At 32.1% G+C, this 25,973-nt stretch overlaps 1 protein-coding gene across 6 annotated transcripts in view; it reads left to right on the top strand.

Annotated features, from left to right (window-relative positions):
• LOC145279666 (uncharacterized) overlaps positions 1-25,973 on the top strand; it is a 971,079-nt gene that overhangs the window by 568,712 nt on the left and 376,394 nt on the right. Inside the window, exon 3 of one of the 6 annotated variants that reach the window (XR_013868422.1) lies at positions 17,651-18,422. The exons of the other annotated variants lie outside the window; for them this stretch is intronic. The gene's annotated coding sequence lies outside the window, so the exon portion shown is untranslated. Of the gene's footprint in view, positions 1-17,650; positions 18,423-25,973 lie in introns of those variants that run through there. 6 annotated transcript variants of the gene reach the window in all.

Genomic DNA, 25,973 nt, shown 5'->3' with positions numbered 1-25,973 from the left:
GCAACAATTTTTTATTTTTGTTCCTATCCAGAATGCTCCTTTTGAGGAGCTGGATTTTCCCCACATTAAAAACTGACCTTGTGTCTAACTGCCCTCGTGGGGAGGTAAATAAATAGGAACAACTATTATGCTATCTCCTTTCCCTCCTCTCAAAAGTAGCAAGTTATGCCTATAAGGATTGTCTCATTACAATTGAACGATAATACATTAATATAAGAAATAATATAGTTTCGGTTTCAGACTGACTGATAATAACTATTCATTTGTAATATATATATATATATATATATATATATATATATGTATATAAGATATAAAGCTGAATGTCCGTGTGTGTGTGTGTCTGGTCACGAATAGGCTCCTATATGGTTGACTATTTAAAAAAAAAACTGATTACATATAATGATAGAAGATGTATCGAGACACAGGAATGGGTATGTTTGATCCTGCAGAACGATGGTTCATTAAAATTGTGGGGTCTGCGTTCGCGCCTGGTCCACAAAGTATGGAAATAAAAAATTAAAATTAAAAACGTTTACAAATGTTTTTGATATAGATGTACATTAGAATACTTTGATAAGTATGTTTTAACTTAAATAGGATGGTATGATAAAATTGTGGGGTCTGCGTTCGTGCCTGGCCTCCATAGAATGGAAATAGGCACAGACTTTAATGAAGACTTTTCGTATCTATCTGTGTAAGTATACTTTGATAATTATGTTTCAGTTTGAAGAAATATGGTATAATAAAATTATGGGGTGTTCGTTCACACCTGACCTCCATAGAATGGAAATATGTCACAAAGCTTAACAAGAATTTTTTTTCATATAGATCCACAGAATATTGTGATAATTGTTTCAGTGTGAACAGGTATGGTATAATAAATTATGGGGTTTATCTATTTTACTTTTACTTTCATCATATTTTGCTTTGGTTTTGATACCCCCGAAAGCTATCTCTTTACAACCCTTCCTTTTCATAACCTATCATACTTTCAGAAATCAGAGTACATTTTCTGTAGGCTGTTTTTGAACCCATTCAACGACGGGTACTTTTGCTAGTATATATATATATATATATATATATATATATTCATTTAGGCAAACATCGTTAAATAATACTTGGTGTTTTTGCTTGATTACACTTTTTCTTTATATTTTTAAATTTTTCGAATAGTGCATCTAGTATTCCAGTCAAATTGATATATGCATGTTCGCTGGGTTTCTTGTCTAACTTTTCTTCCTTTTTTTGTTAGTATTTTCAAAGTACTCGCAGAAAAATAAAACAAGAAACCCATGGAATTTATTCAAATCGGAGCACAGCATTTGATCGCTGAACCACTAACTTGAATAATTGTATGAGAAAATTGACAAACAGAAACTTTAACTTTTGTTTAATCAAACACACACACACACACACACACACATATATATATATATATATATTATGCTTATTATAGATAAAATAGTTATCCAGGAACAGTTATTATATCTATAATATCTATAATAAATAAGTAAATAAACAATGAATATATATATATATGGGTGTGTGTGTTTGTACACGTCTCTAAATGTAGGTGACTATTCAGTTCTATGTGAGGGAACAGAACTTTTCTTAGCTCCCAGAGTGGACTAACTTCATACATAGTATAATTATCACTAAAAATTTAACTTGGTGTCTTCAAGTCCAACATAAACAAATTCCTGATGAACCACCCCCTTAAGACACTTTATCAAATCCCCAATACTAACGATTACTACGATACTATCCCATTGATTACTGTACACGCAATAACACTTATCCCTGAGTGGCTTCCAGTCCTTGATAAGTGGTGACTTCCATGTAAAAAAATAAACACACACACAAGGGGCGTTCCAAAAGTAATGCCTCCAATTTTTTATTCCGCCTGAATTGGTCAGAGGAGGTATCAAATTGCACTGTTATATTGACTGAACTTATGTATTCATGAACTGAAAGTTTAATCTATTTTTTGCAGATATTGACGGTGTGAGACTCTAAGAAAGCAACCCAGTTATAGACGTGCATCAGAAGTAGAGATGCGTCACTGAATTCCTGGCAAAAATGCTTTGAGACAACAATAAATTTCTGGAGTACAAAATGTTGCTCGTTTTAATGGTACTACTCACCTTTCCGTAGCCCTTCAACTGTTGGAGGTAAATAAAAATAGGAGGCTTTACTTTTGGAATTACTCTCGTGTATATCTATACATAAAAGAAAAAGATTGTCTATTTTCCTACAGAAATTAATATATGACTGAAAGTTTAAAAATTCTATACAAAAGAAATATTTTTAACAATAAATTTAAACTATATTTAAGTCACATATGATTATGCTGATTATCAAAATTTGAACAAATTCCAGTCATTTTAAGGCATTAAAGGTTTAACAAAACAGTTAACATAATCGGTTGTGTATGTTCTTTTTTATATGAACATATTCATTTACATTTGTTCCAAGAATTCAATAAAAATAAGTTTTGTGTACGCTCATTTCAGAGACGATAAGATGTCCGGAAATAAATATATATTTTTGTGGAAATATATTTTTTCGATTATATTTCACTTTTTTTTATATACTAATTTGTAATTTATGAAGCTCAATGTAATTACAGAGCATATAACAAACAAATGACAAAAGTCTATATTTCAAATTTCATGATGTTGACCATCTTAAAATTTTGATTGTACATTACGTTGTTTATGAGATACGGGGGGAGAGGATGTATAAGATCGTAGAAGTCGTCCATAAAGTGTATGAAATTTATGATTCCACACTTCGAGATCAGTGTTAGAATTAAATGAATGATTTTGCACTACGAAACAGTTACTGTCAAGAATTGTAAATGGCAACATAATTAAACGAATAAATTTTAAGATGGTCAACTTGAAATTTTGAATACAATCTGTTGTCATTTGTTTGTTATATATAGCTATCTATCGTAGCATGTTCATGTCGTAGATGAAATCAGTGTTAGTGTTCTCCATAGGCTCTGGTCCATTGGTGGCCCGATTCCTCTGAAGACATTGCACAATTTGAACTCGGCAGAATACATGGGGTGGATTGCAATTATCTTCTCCAGCGCAGTGATATCTGACTCGCCTGCTTGCACCTATTCGTTGTCATTAGATTATCTGCATAGCTGCAGTTGAATAACGTAACTCTTAATACCATAGAACCGTTCATCTGCTAGAGATTCATTCTCCTCCATAACCATCCATTGCTTCCGACGTCATCACAGTTACCTTCTCCTAGATGCATGTTTTAACTAAGACCAGGGGTGCATCTCTCCCAGTGAATTAATTCGTCTCCAGATACCAACCTGGAAATTTCTTCTGCCTCGGCACAGTAAATACAGCCTTCCCAAATGGTCACCCATCTAGTACTGGTCAAGTGCATCATTGTTTAACTTAGGTGATCTGGTAGGAACCGTGTGTCGACATGATTGTGCCGCATATATATATATATATATATATATATATATGAGAGGCAGAGAGATTATCATAAAACAGAACAAACTGTAATTATGCCAAGGAACAATTTCTTTCTGTACTTATCGTTTGAGAACACATAGTGCACATAAAGTCTCCACACTTAATTTTTGCTTTTATAAAATAACTCCTGCCTATACACATTTACATCTATTATTCTAGGTTCCTCCATGATATTTACTGAGTAATTAACTCTGCAGGTTTTCAATGGTAAATCTTGCTGAAGATATTCCAGATTCAGTTGTCTCATACTCACCTTTCCCCACAGTTATGGATATATCATGGTTGCTCACTTCAAACAGTCACAACAAAGAGTCTACCTCATTCTGAATACATACAAAAGAAGTGGTGGCGCGGTCTCTATTATTACATAGACATGTTACTTTCTAGGGTTTGGAATCATTTACATTGGTTGAAAATATTTCTGTGAAAACTTCCTTGCTTTGGGAAGTTATAAGAAAAGCGAATTTCAATGAAACAAAAAGGATTGCAATTAGAGCCATTTGCTTTTTAGTGTTCGTTCGTAGGAATCGCTTCTCGGTCTTATTACAAAGTCAGTAAGTGAAATTAGCCTCCTCACACAATCCTTGTATTTGTTTTCGTTTAATTTGAATTCAACATCAGCCGATATTCAGTGGTCAGAAAAACATTTAGCACATATTTTCTGGATTATCGATTCGCTCACTGTTTTGACGTCATTATTATTGTTACATTACATATGCCATATAGGAAAGGAGATACATAAGATCGTAGAGGTCGTCCACAAAATATATGCAATTTATGATTTCACACTTCGAGATCAGTGTTTTTAATGAGTCAACACTTACTAATCTATATCTCTAAAAATTGAATACTACTGCTAGTTATTCAAAACTTACTGACCTTTAATAGTTGTGATTTCCTATTTGCTTCTAGCTATATAATACACTAATACGTACGTTATCACTCTTCACCCCCTTTTAAAGATGAGCTCGCCTGATTGTTGAAGATGCAATGCAAAAATGTAATTTTATAACTTTAATCCAATGTAGCTGTTGTGTCAAACCTGCAAACTAGGGTCAAAGTGCAGTATCTGTTCTGATACTACTTAATCTATTCTCTTCTTAGTCACTGAAATGAAGTTCTTTCTAGACCGAGACAATTTTTGTTTTTGTTCCAATCCAGATTACCTTTTTTATGGAAAGCTGGATTTCCCTCCACATTAAGAACCGACCTAACTTTGTTCTCGTGGGGAGGCAATAGGAGCATGAAATTTTCTTAACCTTCAGACTAGGATCAGAAAATATCGTGGGGTCTTCACGCCGAATGTCCATAGAACGGAAATATGTCACAAAATCTTAAGCACCAGATAATTCCGGAATTACATCAAGTAGAGATCAATATGTTTCAGTGTGAACTAAGGAAATACAATAATATTCTGACTTTGTATCTTATATATTAAGCTGTTATGAAAATCCCCTTTTTATTAGGGAGGAATTTTGCAAATCCCCCAAAATAACTAACTTGTGTATCAGCAAAATACACAACATGGAAGTTGTGTATAAATCAATTCAAGAAATCAAAAGAAAAAGGATTTTTATTTAATTTACTCTAAAGGAAAAAGAAGTAAACTTTTTTACTTACACTATAGATACAACGAATGTACAACAACTCGGTTGCTGATATACATTGATTTTTTTCTCAGACTTTTTAAATTTCAAATACAATTATATTTTACAAATCATAATGAGAAAAATCAAGTATTTGTTAGAAAAAATAAATTGTATTTCTTGTGATGGCGATAAAGTTATTTTCGCAGTGCTTGATCCGAAATTTAAAGCTCAGCGTTTAAATTCACAATTTATCTTTGCCATGATGAAGAACATGGCTTTTTTTTTTGGCTCATGTCATTTGGATTCTTCAGACTTGAGTCTTGTTTTCAAAACGTTTCAGTCGATGTAACCTCCGAACTTCTTCAGGTGTATATTCATATTTTTTGAATTCTTCAAACTACTAGTCTCACCTTGAAGAAGGTCGAAAGTTACATCGACCGAAACCTTGTGAAACTAACACTCAAGATGAGAACAGTAGTCCGAATAATCCAAATGATACAAATAATAAATCCTCATCTAAAAAATTCAGAAACGTAATATTTTCTTCTAACCAATCCTGATTCATAATTTCTATCAGTTTTAAATCTTCACTGAAATTATTGACAACGGTTGTAGCTAGACGATGTTTTGTTATGAATACACAGGAAAGCAGCCGACTATAGATTGAAGCTAAGTGGTTGTGACCCAACGGGTCAAAGTATGTCTGATAACATTACAAAGTTCAACACACATTTAATATTTAAAAGACTAATTTTTTGGTCATTACTTTTTCGTGCTAGATTTTCTTTTCTATGCATTACGCGTTAAATTTTTCAAGATTTTTGCAGGAAGCTTTCAATTTTGAGTCGTTGTGTGTTTCATTCCTGTTCTATTTATCATCCTTCCTGCGGCTTCAGCTTACAAATCGCCGTCACCGTTTTTGTATGTGTGTAATGATCCTTCTTATGTCGCCTGAAGAAGGTGGTACTTACCCTTTTCAGCACATCGCATACCAATGTGGCCTTAAAAGAAAAATCCCATCACAGGTAACTAGGTCAGATATACACGCAAACGGCCGAGAAGAGCATATCTACTGACAGATAATGTAATGAATTAGGATAAAGATTATTGTGATTAATTTTCTTCTTTTGAACGTTTTCTTTTTTCCTTTTTTGCCTCTCTTTTTTTTCTTTTTCTTTTTTTTTTTTCTTAGCTGAAATCCTGAATATGATAAATAACTCTTCCTTACGTTTCTGGATTTTTTAGATGAGGTTTGATTATTTGTATTATTTGGATTCTTCTGACTAGTGTTCTCATTGCGTGTGGATCTCACAACGTTCCGGTCGATGTAACAGCTGAATTTCTTCAAGGTTATCGTGTCGAACACGGGAATTAAATAAATGGTTCTGTTATAAATTCCAAGCAGATTTCTGAGTCCGAAAGAACGATTCCCAGTTCAACAAGATATATCTGAAGAAGGTTGAAGGGTACATCGACCGAAACGTTGTGAAAATAACACTCAAGATGAGAACAGTAGTCTGAAGAATCCAAATAATGCGAATTATCAATTCTCAGAACTTCAAAAACCTAATGTTCTTATCGTGAATGTTATCTACACAACGTTTCGGTCGATGTAACTCCAGACCTTCATGTGGATTTTGTCGAAATCATGAATCTTTCTGCCAAACTTAGAAATCTGCACAGAAATTTGAACGGACATTTTTATTTAATCTGCAGGGGTAGCATGCTCATGTTTCATCAGCCACGACTGGGTAGAAGTCGTAATTAATTCGCAATTGCATTTTTAGTGTTACTTGCACTAAGGATTGAACCCTCAATCGTCAGAAGAGTGTGACTTACAACTGAATTTTACTAAATACTTTACTTACTACGTCATGGATCCTTGCAAATTACTTTAGACTTGTACCTATTCATAAGTGATGGAATAATTTATTTGGACAATCAATTTACTGTAGGGTTGCCAAATTGCCTTTTTTTTAACTCCCCTCATCCCTAACAAGGCATTTCACCACTTGAGTGTAAGGGACTCCTAATTGGGGCCATGCCTAAGAAAGATTAACAAGATGTTGGTTTATGTTACAATTTGAACTTCTGCATGTCACTACTGTCAGGTAAGCAGGTAGCAGGAAGGGAATTTCAAAGCCCAGCTGTTCGAGAGAAGAAGCTATTAGAGTAGAAAGCTTTCTGGCATTTAGGGGCCTCAACAGTGAAGGGGTGTGATTTTGTTGCTAAGCAGGTTTATTGGAGATATGGACATCGAGGGAGCACATGCAATGAGTCCATCAGAGCACATTTCATTAAAATACTTGTAAACCAGGCACAGGGATGCAACATGGCAGAAATGGGGAAAGTGTTGGTGCCTAGTTAAAGCAGGACCTATTAGATTGGAGACTCTTGTTTGAACCTTATCCAAGAAGGAGAGACTAGTGGTAGATGCACCAGTCCAGATGTGGCCACAATACTTCATACATAGGTGAATGGTGGCCTTGTAGAGGTACAATATATACTCTCAGGTGTAAGTAGTTTTCTAGCACGATAGAAGGATCCCACTTTCCTTGCAAAAGCATTCGTGATGTCCTCAGTGTTTCGTCATGTTTTTTTTAAATTTGAACTTTAAAAGTTGCATCTGATCATGTTTTTTTATTTTTTATTTAAACTTCAAATTTTTTATTTAAATAGTTTTGAAACATCAAAACTATTAAATAAAAAACAAAGACGGTTTCCAAAATGTTTATTTTTCTTGACATTTCATTTTAATTGTCTGAGAATAAGCAGAAATTAACTATAATTGACTTTAAAAAAATAATTTCAAAATACAAAAATGTTGGATACTTATTTACCAACTCAATACAATTTTGAAATTTAAGAAAGAAAAAAATTAAATTATTTCCACTTTTATAGGATCAACATTGTTTCGCTAAGGCATTCTTCTTGCAAACTACATTCTAAAATATAATTTCATTCTGGGATTGAGTTATGCTTCAAAAGAATTATAATTAACTAATTCGTCTCTTTTTAGCTAGTAATTAAATTTTAAAATGTTAATTTTATGGTATTAAACCCAGAGACAAGCAGATTTCAGGGTGTGTGTGTGTGTGTTAAGATAGGGATCCCCTCATGATTACTTTTATGTAGAATATTGGATGTCTACCATAAACATTATTTGGTGCCGTGATATTCATTTCTATAGAGAACTGACAGACGGACTTCATTTTTTATAATATACTTGCTGCCTCTATTCGGCGTTGCCCGGGGATCAGTGACGTCATTTTAGTTTTTAATTTGTCCAATCTATTCACACATTTTTACATTTAATGTAGACAACTCTTATTATGTTCCTCAATTTAAGTAAATCATCCACGCTTGCTAATTTTTATTTTTAAGTGATTAATTTTAAATGTTTGATATTAACAGTAATCTGAATCAGACTAATTAAAAAAAACAAAACAAAAAAAAAAAACAACAGTGTTGCTAAGTACATTATCATATTGCCAATAACATGGTAGAGCAATAACAAATACAAATTGGCTAACCAATAGTAAAGTTTGATATGACAGTTTAAATGTTATTTGGGTCTGACTTTAAAAATCTGACAAGATAATTTTATATGTAAGATCGGTCTAACATTGTTTCATACCTTCCCATCTACAACGATACATTTGGCTGGTAGCCATAACATCGTTGTACAAGTTAATTCTCTTTTGTTCTAAGGTGTCATTGTATTTAGATAAAACGTGGCCTTTAAGCCCCACTGCAATTATTTGACAAAACAAACGTAGCTGAATGTTCTAAAGACGGCTAATTCACATGTACACCAAGCAGATGTTTTGTACGTTTTTTTTTTTTTGTAAGCATTAGTTGCATTGAAGAGGAGCTGTGTCATGCCTTGTTTGAAATTCGCTTCCTTTCTTTCAAAGTGTACATTAACCACGTGGAACAGTGAACAAAATCACAGAACTAATTTTGCAACAACTTTGTCGATACCACATTGTGGAACTTATTATGTACAGTCTCAAGTGGACTGTTCTTTCGAGCAAAGACTCATGTACTCATTATTTGGCATAATTCACATTGACACACCTGTTCCCGTCAGATCACCGAAGTTAAGCAACGTTGAGCCTGGTCAGTGCTAAAATGGATGACCATATGAGAATTACACGTGCTGTACGTGTTCTCCATTTATCTTGGCATTGTTTCCAGTCGTCTAGCACTTCTCTTTGCCACAGGACTCCAGCAGTGCTAATTCGGAAGCGGTGTGATTGGCTTCCGTAACACTTGCCTCACAATTACATGCACAGCTACCCTAACAGGAGGTATCCATTGTCTCTTGAAATTGAAGCTTGGAGAGTGATGTGCTCTGCCAATCCATTCTCACCAAAAACACTTTGCATGTAATAATGCCCTCCTCCCACACTCATCATCCTCCATGTAAAGGATAAAACCTTATATTAGTGTCACTATTCAGATTACTATTCTTGTCTTAGTTGTTTATTTTTCACAACTTTTCGGACGATGTAACCTTTGACCTTCTTCAGGTGCATTTTTTCAAACATGTACAGAATTTTAAACTGTATCCGTTATCAAATCTATGGGGGGGTAGATTTTTCTTTTCTTATTAGTGAGCATCGTAGTGAGGATTGAACTTTCAATCTCCAGAAGACTGTCACTTAGAAATTATTGTATTCAGTGCCTTTTTCCGTTGTGCAACTGGTCCATGATGACAATTTTAATATGAATAGTGCGAAATTAAAGACGAATTTTGTTTATTTTAGATAAATGTTACTATAAATATTTATATTTTTTTAAAAGATTACATCGTTAGGCAAATTAATTTTACTCGTCTTGGGACGGGTATTCTTCTCATATAGTGGGCTAAAATAAGCAAATGTTTTTTAACTGACTTTGCAAACTCACTTTTTTAGATTCAATGACTCACATATTTTTTAGTTTATATATATATATATATATATATATATATATATATATATATATATATAAACAGCATTTGTTCTCTTGAGCATATTTTATTAAATAAAATAGACATTTTTTTTTTTTTTTTTTTTTTCGATTAATTCTGTTTTTAGATTCTTTTCAACTTCCAAATAACGGTCTGGTAGAAACTGTTTGATGCAATCGCCATATTTTTTATAAGTTCGAGTACTTTCTAATCCTTCTGGATTCTTTATAAGGAATAGATTAATCCAACTGGTTCTGAACAATTTATATAATTTTTGGAAATGAAATGAATATACACGTTATTATATATATATATATATATATATATATATATATATATATATATAATTTTTCAAAATACATCAGCCAGTTCCTACCAGAAGTAAAGAGCGTTATTCAAAAGTTGGAAAGGATAAAAAAAAAAAAAAACGTCTATTTTATTTAATGCAAAAAGTTTTTGCTCGCTTGGAGAAGGTGCGTTTTAAACAATTGTAATTAACTTTACGCATATTGTTATTACTTAAACATATCACTATGATAAATTTATAACTTTTTCTTTCGGATTATTAACTTTAGTCAAGAAAAAAGGAGTCATCTTCCCTCATCACACAACGCTATTGACCAGAGATCTATGAAAATTTGGTTGGGAAATCTTGCTTCATTCTGCATATTATTCCGACTTAACTCCCTCTGATTATCATTTATTTCAAGGATTACAAAACCATTTAGTTGGCTTCAGGTTAACATCACGGGAGGAGATTGAAGATGAGTTAGATTCGTATTTCACGTCAAAACCTAAAGCATTTTACAAAATGAATTTTTAATACAGTACAATTTTTTTTGCAATAATCTAATATATATACAGTCATCCACATACAGATCTGTTTCACTGTATTACAACTCATCAGCGCCGCTAGACCAGCAACTTTCCCTAGCCAGGGATTGAACCTACAGCCATCACATTGATAGTCGGTGGTTCTAACCTCCAGCTCATAGAATCTTTATATAAACAAATGAAAAGATTAAATGAAAAAAAAAAATAAAACTTACATTATCATTTCTTCAAAAGTTCAAATCAAGTAATGTCGCAAAAGAATATTTACTCTTATTCCATGGAGTTTCAAAAATTTAAGCTTCCTTCATCAGAAAATAACTAGCAAAATAAAATTAAAGAATTATTTTGAGAAAAGTATGTTTTTGAAACTCCATGGAATAAGGATAAATATACTTTTGTTAGATTCCTTGTTTTGAACTTTAGTAGAAATAACAAACCTTGTACATTTTATTTTTTTTATTTAATCTCTGTGTTATGATAATGCTCTATCAATAATATTGAACATCCCTTTATCAAGAAAGGATTTAATACAAAATAATCACATTTTACTCAAATGTTAAAATGGAAAAATAGATGATAAAAACATAGCATTTATTAATCAATCAAATTTAAATGCAGAATTATAATAAAGAAAAATTCTTAATTCATGGATTTTCAAAGGTATGCTATTTTCATCAAAAGATAAATATCAGTAAAAAAAATTAATTGCCGATTAGCATAAATTTGGAAATATAAGAAAATATATGAGAACTTTTTTTTACGAAAATGTGAGAGTTTTTAAGGTACAGAAACGCATGTGTAATTTAATTGGCCTCAACCTATCTTCTTCTCTGCAACCTCTCTCTCACAAGCGTGATGTTGCTAATCTTTGTCTTTTCTATAAATACTATTATGGCACGTGTTCTTCAAAATTATCTGATCTATTCCAAGTTTCTTTTGTTATGACTTGCTTGACTCGTTGATTTAGTAATCTCCACTAATTCGTTGTTTTCTATACCTCATTGTAGTATAGCTCCCTAGTCCAGTAGTCCCTTTCTTGTGGTACTCTCTTCCTGCTGACTGTTTCCTTCTACGTTTAACCTTGATCTTCTCAAATCTAAGGTCAATAGGCATATCCTGTTTTTGTGATACCAGCTTTCGTTCTTGTTAGCTCTTTGCATTAAGTGGCTTCACACCTTGTCTTGAGCGATTTCAATATATATATATATATGTAACATGACGCATATGAGCACGTTGGAAAATAGCAGCGAAGGATGGCTGGCTTGTGAAGAGATTAGCAGCAGTAGCCGAAAAACGAGGATATGCAAATTAGGAAATGTGTATGAACTGGCGCGACAAGAGAAAAAAAGGACACCATATGCTCGAAGGAGAGGAAAAGTGTGCCCGAAGAAAATGGACATGAAATTCGAGAATGAAAATGGGCCGACTGTGGCCAGAAGGAGGAGGAAAACGGTAATAAAAACTTTTGTTAAAAAAGAGAAAATGCCAACCCGGATTTTATTCTTTTCTTTGTATGTAACGGCAACATTTCATTCATATATATATATATATATATATATATATATATATATATATATATATATAACGTATCTTGGAAGAAATATGTGATAACGTTATGGTTGGTGTACTATTAATGAGTTATCTCCCTTGTATATTGCTCCATGAATCTGACTCTCATGCCAACTCTGACATTTGTCCAGTAGATGTTTATTGAACTCGAGACCACTCTAAAGTTCATACTTCAAAAACCTTCTCAAGGAAAGCCGCGTTAGTGCCATGTTTTTATTGTAAGTTGAGCTCCTAATTTCTTCATTGGAAGACTTTTGGTATTTCATTATCCCTCACCCCAGCCTTAGAAAGAGATAGATAGGAAGAGAGAGAGAGAAGGGATAGTTAGATAGGAAACAGTTGAAAGTCGTTATAAAAGAGAATCATTTTATCTTACAAAGACAGCAGACTAGATTGACATTTGCGCTGAAAACAATTGACTTCATCTTCTTGAATTAAGAAGAGTCAACCTGAGATTTTCAGATGGCTTACATTTGCAGGCGCCATATTCAATGTCAGATAAATGGCGAAATGGATCCAAACTATCTTCATTCCAAAAAGACCTTATATTTAGTAAGCTGCTTGGTTTTCAGAGAAAAACAGAAAATGATTCGTCTTCAAGTCCGGGTTTTCTGACCAAATACTTTCATTGCCGTATTTGCAAAAAATGGCGTAAACAAATATCTTAGATCTAGTAATTCCATCCTGTAAACACAATGTCCCTTAAAAAGGGGAACAACAGAAAGGCAAGGCCTACAAACAACCATTTCGCAATAACAATAGAGGACAGAGATTTAAATGTCCTTACTTTAAAAGTAATTATTATTTTACTAGCAGGACTTGTGGAATTTCCACAGCAGACTCTTTCATTTGTAATATATATTGATGTTGGCATTTCGTGGATGTTCAGCGTAAATGGAAACACCCTGATATTATTGTAGCTCGTTTTTTAAAAACTGCAAAAGATTTATCGAAGTTAGCAAGGATGCCTGGCATAGCTCGGTCGGAAAAATGTGTTTAAATATATTTTAATTTATGTAGAGTTTTTATATATTATTATAGTCAATTTTCTATTGATTCTTATGCATTATAAAGTTCTGATTTCAAAAATAAAAAAGATATATCCATATGACTTGTATGCATGAGCTTGAAGCGAAACCGAAACCAAAACTTATGAAGAAAAAAAAAATTATGTATATATGTATAACTTGAATTCCTTCAGCTATAATCGAAACCAAAACTCATGAAGAATTCTTAGAAAAATTATTTATAAAAAAATAGATGACTTGGATGGCATCAGTTATAATCGAAACTGGAACCAAAACTTCTGAAGAATTCTTGGTAAAATTATTTATAACAAAAAATTAAAAATCATAACAATTAAACGACAGTCACTCGGAAGAAAACAGATGTAAGCATCACACACAAAATTAGACACATATCGTATTAATATATTGATAAAATCTGATGCATAACATGCATTATTTGGATTATTCAAACTATTATTTTTCATCTTGGTTGCTATTTTCAGAACGTTTCAACCGATGTAATTTCCGAGCATGGATTAAATAAAATGTTCAATTCAAAATGCCACCAAGGTGTCAAGGATCGAGATAAAGATGCCCAAGTTGAAAAAAATGCACTAACAACCAAGAATAGAATAGTAGTCCAAATAACTCAAATTATCGGTTATTATCTCAGAATTGTCAGAATTATTTTTCATACAGACACTATCTTTAAAAAAGGGGGAAATCTCTGTATCCTTAAATAGAGAAATAAATTCTTTTCTATATATATGCGATCGACCTTGTGACAAAAAAAAAAATCCCCAAACAATTTTGGTTTATTTTCTGTTAGATTACAGATGCCATGTTTATAAACAAACAATGAGCGTCGCATTTTTCAGTCAATTAATAGTGGATGAGATTATTTACGACAGTGCGCTACCCAAAGAGGGGAGGGGGTTAAAATTATATATATATATATATATATGTGTGTGTGTGTACTTGTGTGGTTTATTCTTTTGTTTCCTGTGAATCAAAGAATCGAAATGAATTTCTCAACTTATTTGTTTCTTTGATTTCAATTTTTAGAATCAAGGATCCACAGGATATATCATGTTAAGGTTGTCAACATCCATGGCGAAAGTAGTGCTATTGATCTAAGTATTCGAACTCAGCACAGTCATTATTCCGTGCCCATATTTACTTCAACACTTTCACCTTCTTTAGTGTTGATGATCATCTATTTCTTAATACGTTCATGTTTATGATAGATTCTGAAAATATGTCTTCATAACTTTTGGTCATCTGTATTTCGGGTCTCTCGTAAGACACTTGTAAATCTAGATAGGCTTAATTCACTGATAACAGACAGTTGTAAATAAATGTATCTTAAATCATGGTTTTACTAAATCGAAAATAATCAATAAATTATTTTCTATTGAATATAAAAAATAACATATTGTGTCTACTGCAGTTTCTGAATATTTTCAATTGCAGAATTAGATTTCTTTTAGTCAGCAGATAAGTTTTTATGTCATGGAAGTTATTTTTATTACAAAATTTTCATTAAAATAAAATCTGAGTTACATAACACACAATTATTTTTAGCAACTTAAAGACTAAAGGCTTTGACTGAAAAATTCAGAGATGCAACATATTTTGTACAACGATTTTGATACCTAATTGGTTCGACCTTATCACCCCTGGCTATAAATATAATCGTCCAATTTTTTGTGATCATACTCTGTACAATTATGGAAATAGGCAATATTCTGGAAGTTGTAATAATTATTGTTGACATATTTTGGCACCATGTGCTTAAAATCTTAAAACTGTATTTTATGTACTTCATTTCATATGTGGAAAGACATAATACAGGGTGGAACGATAAAAGTGTTGCTCTTGAAAAGATGACATGATTCCATTTCTGTTTGATGAAAATCGGTTTTCTTTTTTTTTTTTTTTTTTTGCGGACCATCTACTAGTTGATGAGTTGTGTTCAAATCCCAAGAGTGATAGGAGCCTTCTATCCATGTCTGAAAGTGACACAATGTTCAATGAGCGAGATTGAGATATACCGCTGTACAATTCATGCTCTGTACCAATCCAAGTTATGACAACAGGACCATTGCCAGCACCTTAGAACACATAGCTAGATTGTTTCGAATAACAGGGACATGCGCAGGGTGATGAAAACACAATTTCCAGTCATTGTTATGGTCTTTGGTGTGATTTCAAGTGAGGGCCACATCATGCCACCTCACATCTTCGAAGTCAGCTTGAAAGTCAACACCAAAGTGTACCTGGATGTGCTGAAGAGTGTGGTGATTCACTGGTGCAATCAGGTGGCTACTGACAGACCCTGGGTGTGGTAGCAGGACTCGGCACCAGTCCACAAGTCCAAAGAGACTCAGGTTTGGCTTCAGAAGGAATACTACGATTTTGTACTCTTCTCTCACTCGCCCTCCTTCTCTCCTGACCTGAACCCACTGGGCTACTTCATTTGGTCATCTGTCGTGAACATCACCAACATGACCTCCCACAACACCAAAGCCAGCCTGATTACAGCCATCTGCTGAGTATTTGCCAAGCTCCCACAGTGCTTGTGAAAAAAAGCATGCTCTCAGTTCCGGACCTATATCAAGGCTGAAGGCAGCTACATTGAATAGATGTCATCTCTACTACATAATCAAGTTACCTGAATTGATTTTAACAATAAAAGTTTTAAAATAAAGCTGTAGTGTTGTTTTGTTTAGGGCGACACTTTTATCGTTCCACCCTGTACAATAATACTGAGGTATTACAAAGAGTTTGTCTGTGAGATGATGAATAATACAATGAGGGAATTTGAACTCTCCGTCTTTATCAATTCTTTTTATCAACGTGCAAGTTGAGCAGTGTAACCCATACTGGTGACCTCTGTCTAGGTTTGGTGTTTCCAGATCAGGCTGTCTGAAGATATTCTCATCCTGAGATGAAATGCACTTAACATTGATGGTTTTTGTTTTTCTACTTCCTTTTGCAAAACTTTATCATGTTCTGCAAAACCAAAAACAAAAATAACAACCCACGTTATCCCTTCCCATTTCCACTTTTTCTTTTTATCTTCCCCATTTCCTGGCTGATTTCTTTACTTAAAATGTAACAAACATTAATACTGTTATCCTGTTCCCTCTCCCATCGAAAAACTCATTCATGCCCTGCAGGGTACGGCACAAAAACAATAAAATCCACTATAAAACAACCAAACGAAACACTACAAACTAGCGATTGAAGATACAAGGAGCTTGAAGAATAAAAACCTTCTACAAAAATAACCAGATGCAACATAAATACTATTTTCAAAATAACTGGATTCGGCCTTAAATAACCCAAAAAGGGTTGATATGCCGTAAAATAACCACTCCAAACTCTACAAATAAATATTTGAAGATATAAAGAACTTGAAGCATAAAAACTATTTCCAAAATAACTGGATTCAGCATTAAATAACTCAAAAAGGGTTGATATGCTGTAACACAAAATAACCAAACAACCGAACCTCTGTCCAGGTAGATGGCTAGTTGCACACATGAAAATATCCATTAATATTTATTTGAAGCAAAAGTTTAAAAAAAAAATCCTCCTCTCTGCTCAACATTATTTCATGATACACACTAATTAAATCACCAATCTAGGTAAACAGCCTGCATTCAACCAAGTCCGTCAGCTTTTATAGTGGCTGACACCTGTCAAGTCTAAACTTTACATTGGGTATTTGAATGCATTTTATGGAGATATATCTGACTAGATCATGTCCTTTATACACTTCCTGAGTAGATTACAAGTTGCTATTCACAGCTGACCTCCATATCTGAAGGTCGCTCACCTATCTGCCACTTGAGGACTCGGTGGATGAGATATAGGCATGGTCACCAGACAAGCTCAATACACTCTCTGAGTAGATTGCCAATTGCTCCAGTACTGCTTCTTGAGTATTCACAACTAACCTCCATATTTGAAGGCCGCCACCTGGAGACTTGGTGGATTAGACAGTCGTTCGACACCATTGTAGAAAAAAGTTATGTCCTGCTGATTTATAGCAATTAATTACACGCAAACAACGTATATTTTTCTCTTTTAAAATTTCGTCTGTATTTACAAAAGTTTTTGAATTTGTCCTTTTTCAATTAAAAAGATTATTTTTATTTCATTTTTCTTTTGTAGGTAAGTTATCTATCTGTTTTTCTAAAAGAGAACTTGAGACAGTCTTCATATTTAAATTCCATTCCAAGGTCAGGTAACGTTTTTCTTTTTCTTTTTTTTGCTTTTCGCATTTTATTATTTATTTATTTTGCTTTATGTAACCATTATTCTCTTTTGTAGCACAAAAAGCAACAAAGTTTGTGTGTTTTTATTTCAGCACTCAGTTAATTTCATGAATTTTATATGGAAACATCAAATAAAAAATATTACATCATAAAGTTTGGAGTTACTAATTTATTTAAAATATATTTACTAAAAAAATAAGCAACATATTCAGGTTATTCCATGAAAGTCCAAATATATACGCTATTTTTCTCCAATATGAGAATATACTTATGCCAAGTAGGCTACACGTTTATTTTCCAAGAAAAGTTATCAAACTATATATAATATATATGGTGTTTAAACTTAGCTTGAGAAAAAGAACTAGGCAAATTGGCATAGTGGGACAATCAATATATAAGTATAATGAAAGATATTTGACAAGGACTCAAAGAAAGTTACAAGTACGGAGAGCTTGTCTAGAAAATGTATATCTAAAATATAAGATTTTATTTTAAAAAATGAATGTTTGAAAGATATATACGAAAAGAGTCTAAGAATCTGTATTCAGTTTAAGAAATTTCTGGCATAATGCATTTAAGTATAACAATAAACAGTCAACAAATAATTGACAACAATATTCAAATTGCTTAATGCTTTGTGTTAAAAAAACTAATACAGACTAGTATTATTTGGACTACTATTTTTTATTTGGATTACTGTTTTTTTATTTAGATTATTTGGATTACTGTTTTTTATTTAGATTATTTGGATTACTGTTTTTTATTTAGATTATTTGGATTACTGTTTTTTATTTAGATTATTTGGATTATTGTTTTTTATTTAGATTATTTGGATTACTGTTTTTTATTTAGATTATTTGGATTACTGTTTTTTATTTAGATTATTTGGATTACTGTTTTTTATTTAGATTATTTGGATTACTGTTTTTTATTTAGATTATTTGGATTACTGTTTTTTATTTAGATTATTTGGATTACTGTTTTTTATTTAGATTATTTGGATTACTGTTTTTTATTTAGATTATTTGAATTACTGTTTTTTATTTAGATTATTTGGATTACTGTTTTTTATTTAGATTATTTGGATTACTGTTTTTTATTTAGATTATTTGGATTACTGTTTTTAATTAGATTATTTGGATTACTGTTTTTTATTTAGATTATTTGGATTACTGTTTTTTATTAGATTATTTGGATTACTGTTTTTAATTAGATTATTTGGATTACTGTTTTTTATTTAGATTATTTGGATTACTGTTTTTTATTTAGATTATTTGGATTACTGTTTTTTATTTAGATTATTTGGATTACTGTTTTTTATTTAGATTATTTGGATTACTGTTTTTTATTTAGATTATTTGGATTACTGTTTTTTATTTAGATTATTTGGATTACTGTTTTTTATTTAGATTATTTGGATTACTGTTTTTTATTTAGATTATTTGGATTACTGTTTTTTTATTTTGATTATTTTGATTACTGTTTTTAATTAGATTATTTGGATTACTGTTTTTAATTAGATTATTTGGATTACTGTTTTTTATTTAGATTATTTGGATTACTGTTTTTTATTTAGATTATTTGGATTACTGTTTTTAATTAGATTATTTGGATTACTGTTTTTTATTTAGATTATTTGGATTACTGTTTTTTATTTAGATTATTTGGATTACTGTTTTTTATTTAGATTATTTGGATTACTGTTTTTTATTTAGATTATTTGGATTACTGTTTTTTATTTAGATTATTTGGATTACTGTTTTTTATTTAGATTATTTGGATTACTGTTTTTTATTAGATTATTTGGATTACTGTTTTTAATTAGATTATTTGGATTACTGTTTTTTATTTAGATTATTTGGATTACTGTTTTTTATTTAGATTATTTGGATTACTGTTTTTTATTTAGATTATTTGGATTACTGTTTTTTATTTAGATTATTTGGATTACTGTTTTTAATTAGATTATTTGGATTACTGTTTTTTATTTATCATGTGAATATATTTGTGTGTATGTACATTGCTAATCCCTGAGTTAAGACAGTTGAGTTATCTCCTCTTGTCTGAGATAAAGGAAGTCTGTTTGGAGGGACCTGCTCTTCGTTGTTGATGTTGTTGTGCAAGTGGGTTTTTAAAGAGGAGTACATAACACACGTTTACAAAAGTAAACAAACATCCAACAAAAAATAATTCTGACATGTTTAAATTAATACAACTTTGTCATCATGACCAGAACTCTGACCAACTTCGAAGGCAATTGACATTTTTTTTGTGTCTCACATATCAATGTGCACCATTTAAATATGACACAGGTCAAAGAAGCATTAAGATTGCCAATTCCTGAGAAGCTATATTATGGGTCAACATAAAAGTGTCATTAATTCACATCAAATTGCTGCAAATTTCAAGATTCCACTTTCCAATGTAATCACTTGAGTGTTTATCAGAGAAAAAATAAGCAACATTGTCCGCCTAGGTCGATCAAGACCCCCCCTACAGCAGTAAGTGTTTCTACTTATCTTTGTCATATCTGTGTATATAGTCATATGCGTATATGAAATGATATTCATAATTTATAAATTATTTATTTCTACAGATAGGCACCTGGTCTTTTTAAGGCTTCAGAAATCCAATTGTAGTGTCTACTTACAATCTTTGAGAAAAATATCACAAATTAACTAAGAATGATACGATAAATGTGTAATGTGAGTTTTAAAGACAGGTTTAATTGCGATGATCCCAAAGAAAGATCAAATCTGAACAGTACAAATAATTGTGGACAGAACAAGCGAAGTCGTAAGTATAGACACATTAAAATGGATGAGTGTTTAGATCAGTGGATGTAGAATAGTTGAGATTGCAAGAGTCAATGGAAAGATGGATGGAAGTGATGGAGATGGATTTGAGAGAAAGAAGGATAAATAAAGATCGGGCAGAGTTAGATTAGTTTGGAAGTCAATTTCTAAAAGTCATCCAACACATGCCTATTACATATGTGTGCCGATCATAGCTCGTATGGTCTAGGGATTTATCAGCACCCACATGTAATAAAATTAAAACAAAAGAAAAAGATTTAACGAAAAAGAAATTTATTAAAAAATAAATTTACAAGAAAAAAAACAAAAGAAAAGATTACCATGTTTGAAGGGCAAAACTCGCTAATAAATTTTCTCCCTTAGATCATAAAGAAAGTATTTCTTAATGTATTGTGTTTTGAAATGTTTTGTTTAGTGTATTTTTATATGTATATGTGTTTCGGTCAACAAACTGAAAGAATAAATAAAAACTTTACCAGAATCCAGACAGCCAGTTCTTCAGTGAGGTTTTTGTTTTTACGGCCTTATGTGGAAGCCGGAATTCGGACGTTGGTTGCCTCTTTTTGCATCCCAAAATATGTCACGAACTTGTTTTTACGGCCTTATGTGGAAGCCGGAATTCGGACGTTGGTTGCCTCTTTTTGCATCCCAAAATATGTCACGAACTGACTTTACCCACCAATAGCGTTTCTTTTATGAGTTTTAAAAGGAACTTCCTGGAACCTTCTAGAGAAAAGGAACTTCCTGGAACCTTCTAGAAAAAAGGAGCAAAAAGGCGTTCTACGCCTTTTTATATTTATAGACGCCGATTATTATTTATTTTTATGAATAACGACATTCTAGAAACGTCTTTATGTTTTAATTAATATATCAATAAACATATTTATATATTATAAGAAATATTTATATATTTCTTAATCCAATCATAGGAGAGAATATGTTCTCCTATGACAATGCCACCAAGTAAAACAGATGTAAAATCGAATATGGCCGGTAATAGGTTAGTTTAGAAGTCAATTTTTAAAATCTGTCTAACATCTAGCAGCAAGTAAAACATGTTAAATCGGATATGATGATGATGATGATGATGTGTTGGTGCAATGGCATAATTCCATTGACACCCGGTTCCCATTAGATCAGTGAAGTTAAGCAACGTTGACCCTGGTAAGTGCTAAAATGGGTGACCATTTGGGAATTCCAGGAGCTGTATGCCTTCTCTGCTTATTTTGGCATTGTTTCCAGGATAAGTGTGGTTGGGAATTGCACAATCCTTGCCTCACAATTACATGAGCAGCTACCCTCAAAGGGAGTATCCACTGCATTACGAGACTGAACGGAGGCGATGATGTAAATTGGTTATGGATACGATCATTGACTATGAAGTCAAAGCTGGAACAAATACTATTTAAATTTTAGTTGTTTTTAAGAAAAAAATTATCTGCATTCTTTTAAATACATCACTGACTTTTGAATTCTTCATCAATATTTGTAGATATGTGGTTGGAGTAATGGATACTGTCATAGACTATGAAATCGGCTATGCTGACGCCAATTCCAAGTGTTGCTATCAGCTCCATTTACGTGCTAATATTTTAATGAAAAACATAAACCCACGATTTCCTTCTCCTCAGCAATTGGTGAAAAAGTTACTTGTATTCAAAGAATATTTTACAGTAGTGATAGCGTTTCAGAAATAAATAACTCTAAAATGGCTGAAATAAGGTGTAAAAGCGATGATGATGATATGGCACTGAAAAGGGTGGTCATGTGAGAAAACGGTTGCTGTTGAGTCAAAGTAAATTTATTATGAGAATCAAAACGGGGGAAAAAGGATGGCTAACTTTCAATATTTCAGGCTAAATTGGTAGAATTCAAGAGGAATTCTTTATTCAAAATTGATGGAATTTTGCCAGCGTTTATTGTGCTGCATTATATTTGGCAGTTGGCTTTTTTGAATACTGCATAGAAAAAAAAAAGGAAAGATTGCTTTTGCTGGGCAAAAGGAAGTTAACTGGTGATTTGGCTGCATGACAATTCATATCCTTATCAAATGTGACACGGCAGACGATCTTGAATGTTCGATAGGAAGGAGTTTTTTTTTCTGCATCATATTTTATAGAGACCTGTCGTTTTTTTTTCCATGTCATATTTCTTCCTAATGTTAAAGAGTTAAGGATATTGATAGATTCCTTGAAAAACTTATCAAAGGAAATAGGAATTTTTTTTTTTTTTTTTTTTTTTTGTGTATCCTGGAAATAGACACCCTCATGAGCCGATAGTTCATAAACCACTGGTTGTTCTACTGTGATTTCATTTGACAATTTTGGATCTATCATAATTAAGACATTCTTTTTGTATAACAAAAAATAATGACCCCTTTTCTGTTACCATCCTCTATACACCACAAACGCATATGTAAATTATTCCATCTAATTTACATACGCGTTTGTGGTGTGTAAAGTACTGAAAGAAAGATACATATTATTATGAACATGAAATTGCTTTTTAAAGCATTATTGAAAAATATCTTAATTTTATTTTTAACTAGCAGACCGCCCGGCATTGCCCGGTCGTAAAATATGCATAAATATTATATTTTAATTATTGCAGATTTCTTATTTATTATAAACAAAAAATACCGTAGATATTAAATGTAACGTTGAATTCCTTTAAAAAAAATGAAGCAAAAAAAGAAATGAAGCAAAAAAAAGAAAAACAAATTATTGAGACATGTGCATGCGAGTATTGTTTTTTTTTCTTCTAAATAGTTCACTTCTTGTAAGTAAAAAAAAAAAAAAAAATTCTAAAATGAGATCAAAACCAAAACACAAAAACAGTAAATCGAGTATGATAACCATTAGACCAGATAGACACGATCTTTAAATGCAGTTAAAAACCTGCTTATTTTTAACATAAGAAAGTTATTGTTTCTCCATCGTGCATGCGCAGTCGTGAAACAGTTGAAAACAGTAAAAATATCCGACCACGCCCACGTACCAATTTTTCAATTTTGACCCCTCAGCATCCCGTTTTTCCGGAATGAAAATCGATTAAAATGTTTTCCACATGTCTGAATATCGCATATACCAAATTTCAATTCTGTACATCAAAAATTCGTTGAGTATATAGGTTGAGAAGTGTCATCACACACACACACACACACACACACATTCTCACTTTTTTAAATATATAGATAACGTCCTATGAGTATTTATGTAAAGAAAATTAATCAAATTACATTATTTTATTGAAAAAAAAAATGATGGACGGTAAAAAGTAGAAAAATAGCTACGTAGAACCAAACATCGATTGACAGATTCAATACCATCAATGACAAAGTTCAAGAAATAAGCCGGCTTTGTTTTATTATACAGATAGCATCAATATTCAAAGATATTTGGAATTATTTCTACTATAATTAATGGCGGGTTCATAAATATAAGTTTACATTTTTTTTTTTTTTGGTACTTCTAAATGTATGACTATAGATGATTATACCTATATTCTATTGAGATATTAGCATACAAAAATAAAGATAAGGACATATATAAGAGTGAATAAATGTAGATATGCATAAATATGTAGGTGTGTGTATATCTGGCTATAGTAAACACATGAATATAATTGCATACATGTAGAGAACGGGTTAAGGTGTGTCGATGTATGTATATACAAATGCCTTTATAAATCTATGCATCTGTATGTTTGTGTATTATGAACAGTGTTAGATATCTACAGCTTGATAAGATTATAGCTATTTTCAAGGACATTCGTCATGTTACGATGCGCTGACCAGTGATTAAGTCCGTGTTGTTTAACTAACAATGCTAGAAAACGACAATGCACTCTATACCATTTCCGTACTGGCGAGTCCATCAAATCATGCCTGAGAATAAAAGAAAGAAGTTAGATTTTTTTTTGTTGTTGTTTTGTTTTTTCTTTTTTTTTTCATTGCTATTTTTTTTTTTTTTTTTCATCTTTGCATTTTTTATGATTGACGAAATGTAGGATTATTTTCATCTGGTACCATTCCGAGCGAAGATACTGGTCATTTACTGTTAATGTCAGATCCTAGTCTTTTCATTCTTTATTTCGTCTTGTTTTCCACTGACAACAGCTTTCTCGCTGACAATGTCAAGAGAACGATTGCTTAGATAGCTGAGGCAGCAAGGGCAGTGGAGTCTGAAAGGAGGCAGGTGGGGGCTGGAGGGAGGAAAATGGATATGCCTTGTCTAAAAGATAACTATGATGGACACATCTGTAGATGGGCACTTGTATCACCAGAACTAAGCGTTCTTCTTACTTATATGTAATTGTTTTTTTTTTTCTTTCTTGCCTTTCCCATTTGTTTGTGTTTGTTAATGTCTTGTTGCATCCGTTTTTTATTTTTTATTTTCCTTCACTTTGAGTTTATGAAAATATCTGTATTAGCCAGGATCAATTAATAGTCAATGATATAGTAGTGAAATTGCAATGCGTTGTTTCGTATAAATTTTAATTCCTTATTCTTGAAACTTCAGTTTCCTAACGAGGATTCCACAGGACCCTGGGGTATCCTAAGTACTTACCAATGATTCCTTCAAGAGATACTTATAAGCAGGCAGATATTATTATGCCTTTACACACACATGTGCAAATTCATTTTTTTTTTTTTGGTCCCCGAGAAAGGAGGGATTAGACCTAGTAACTCACTCTCTTTCGTCTGTTCATTTGTTCGCACTTTTCTCAATAACCACACCTTGTATTATTTTGAAATTTTACACAAACATGGTGAAAGTAAATTTTTGCCAGAACAAACTTTCCGGGATAACTCTGGTTGCCTCCCGTGGGACACATTATAGGGTAAAATTGCCTCAAACTCGTTCATCCATTTATTTGTTTGTACTTTTCTCAATAACATGACTTGATTTTTTTTTTTTAATTTTGCACAAACATTAGTGATGGTGAAAGTAAATATTTCACTCACGGAGGGTGATCTTGCATGCTCATAATGTTTATTTTATTTATTTATTTATTTTACGAATCTAATTTTCATATACATGAACAGAAATATTTTGTGAAATTTTGGAGGTATTATAGCAATTTTTTCTAAGTATTACATCATTTAAACAAAAGCATAATAGTCACACAGAATATATTTACAGAATACATTTGATAATGTAAAAACAGAGTCTTAGGTTTCAGATGACATAAAACTGTACGTGAGCGATTCATGTTCAAGCAAATATTGTCCTCGTTCAGTACAGATTGATTTCAGCAGCCTGCCAGTCTCCTAAAACGGTTATAAAAAGAAATAATATCCCTTGCATTATGAAAGAAAAATAAATAAGATTGTAAAATAGTTTCTTATGTAGTGGTTCCTTGGGACATCACTATTATTGAAAGGCTTCCATGAAGGTAAAA

Source organism: Euprymna scolopes, chromosome 7 (genome assembly GCF_053919585.1).
Source record: "Euprymna scolopes isolate OS-2025 chromosome 7, ASM5391958v1, whole genome shotgun sequence".
Classification (NCBI taxonomy): domain Eukaryota; kingdom Metazoa; phylum Mollusca; class Cephalopoda; order Sepiida; family Sepiolidae; genus Euprymna; species Euprymna scolopes.
Note: the sequence above shows the minus strand (reverse complement) of the source record. Positions and strands in the feature narration are given on the sequence as shown.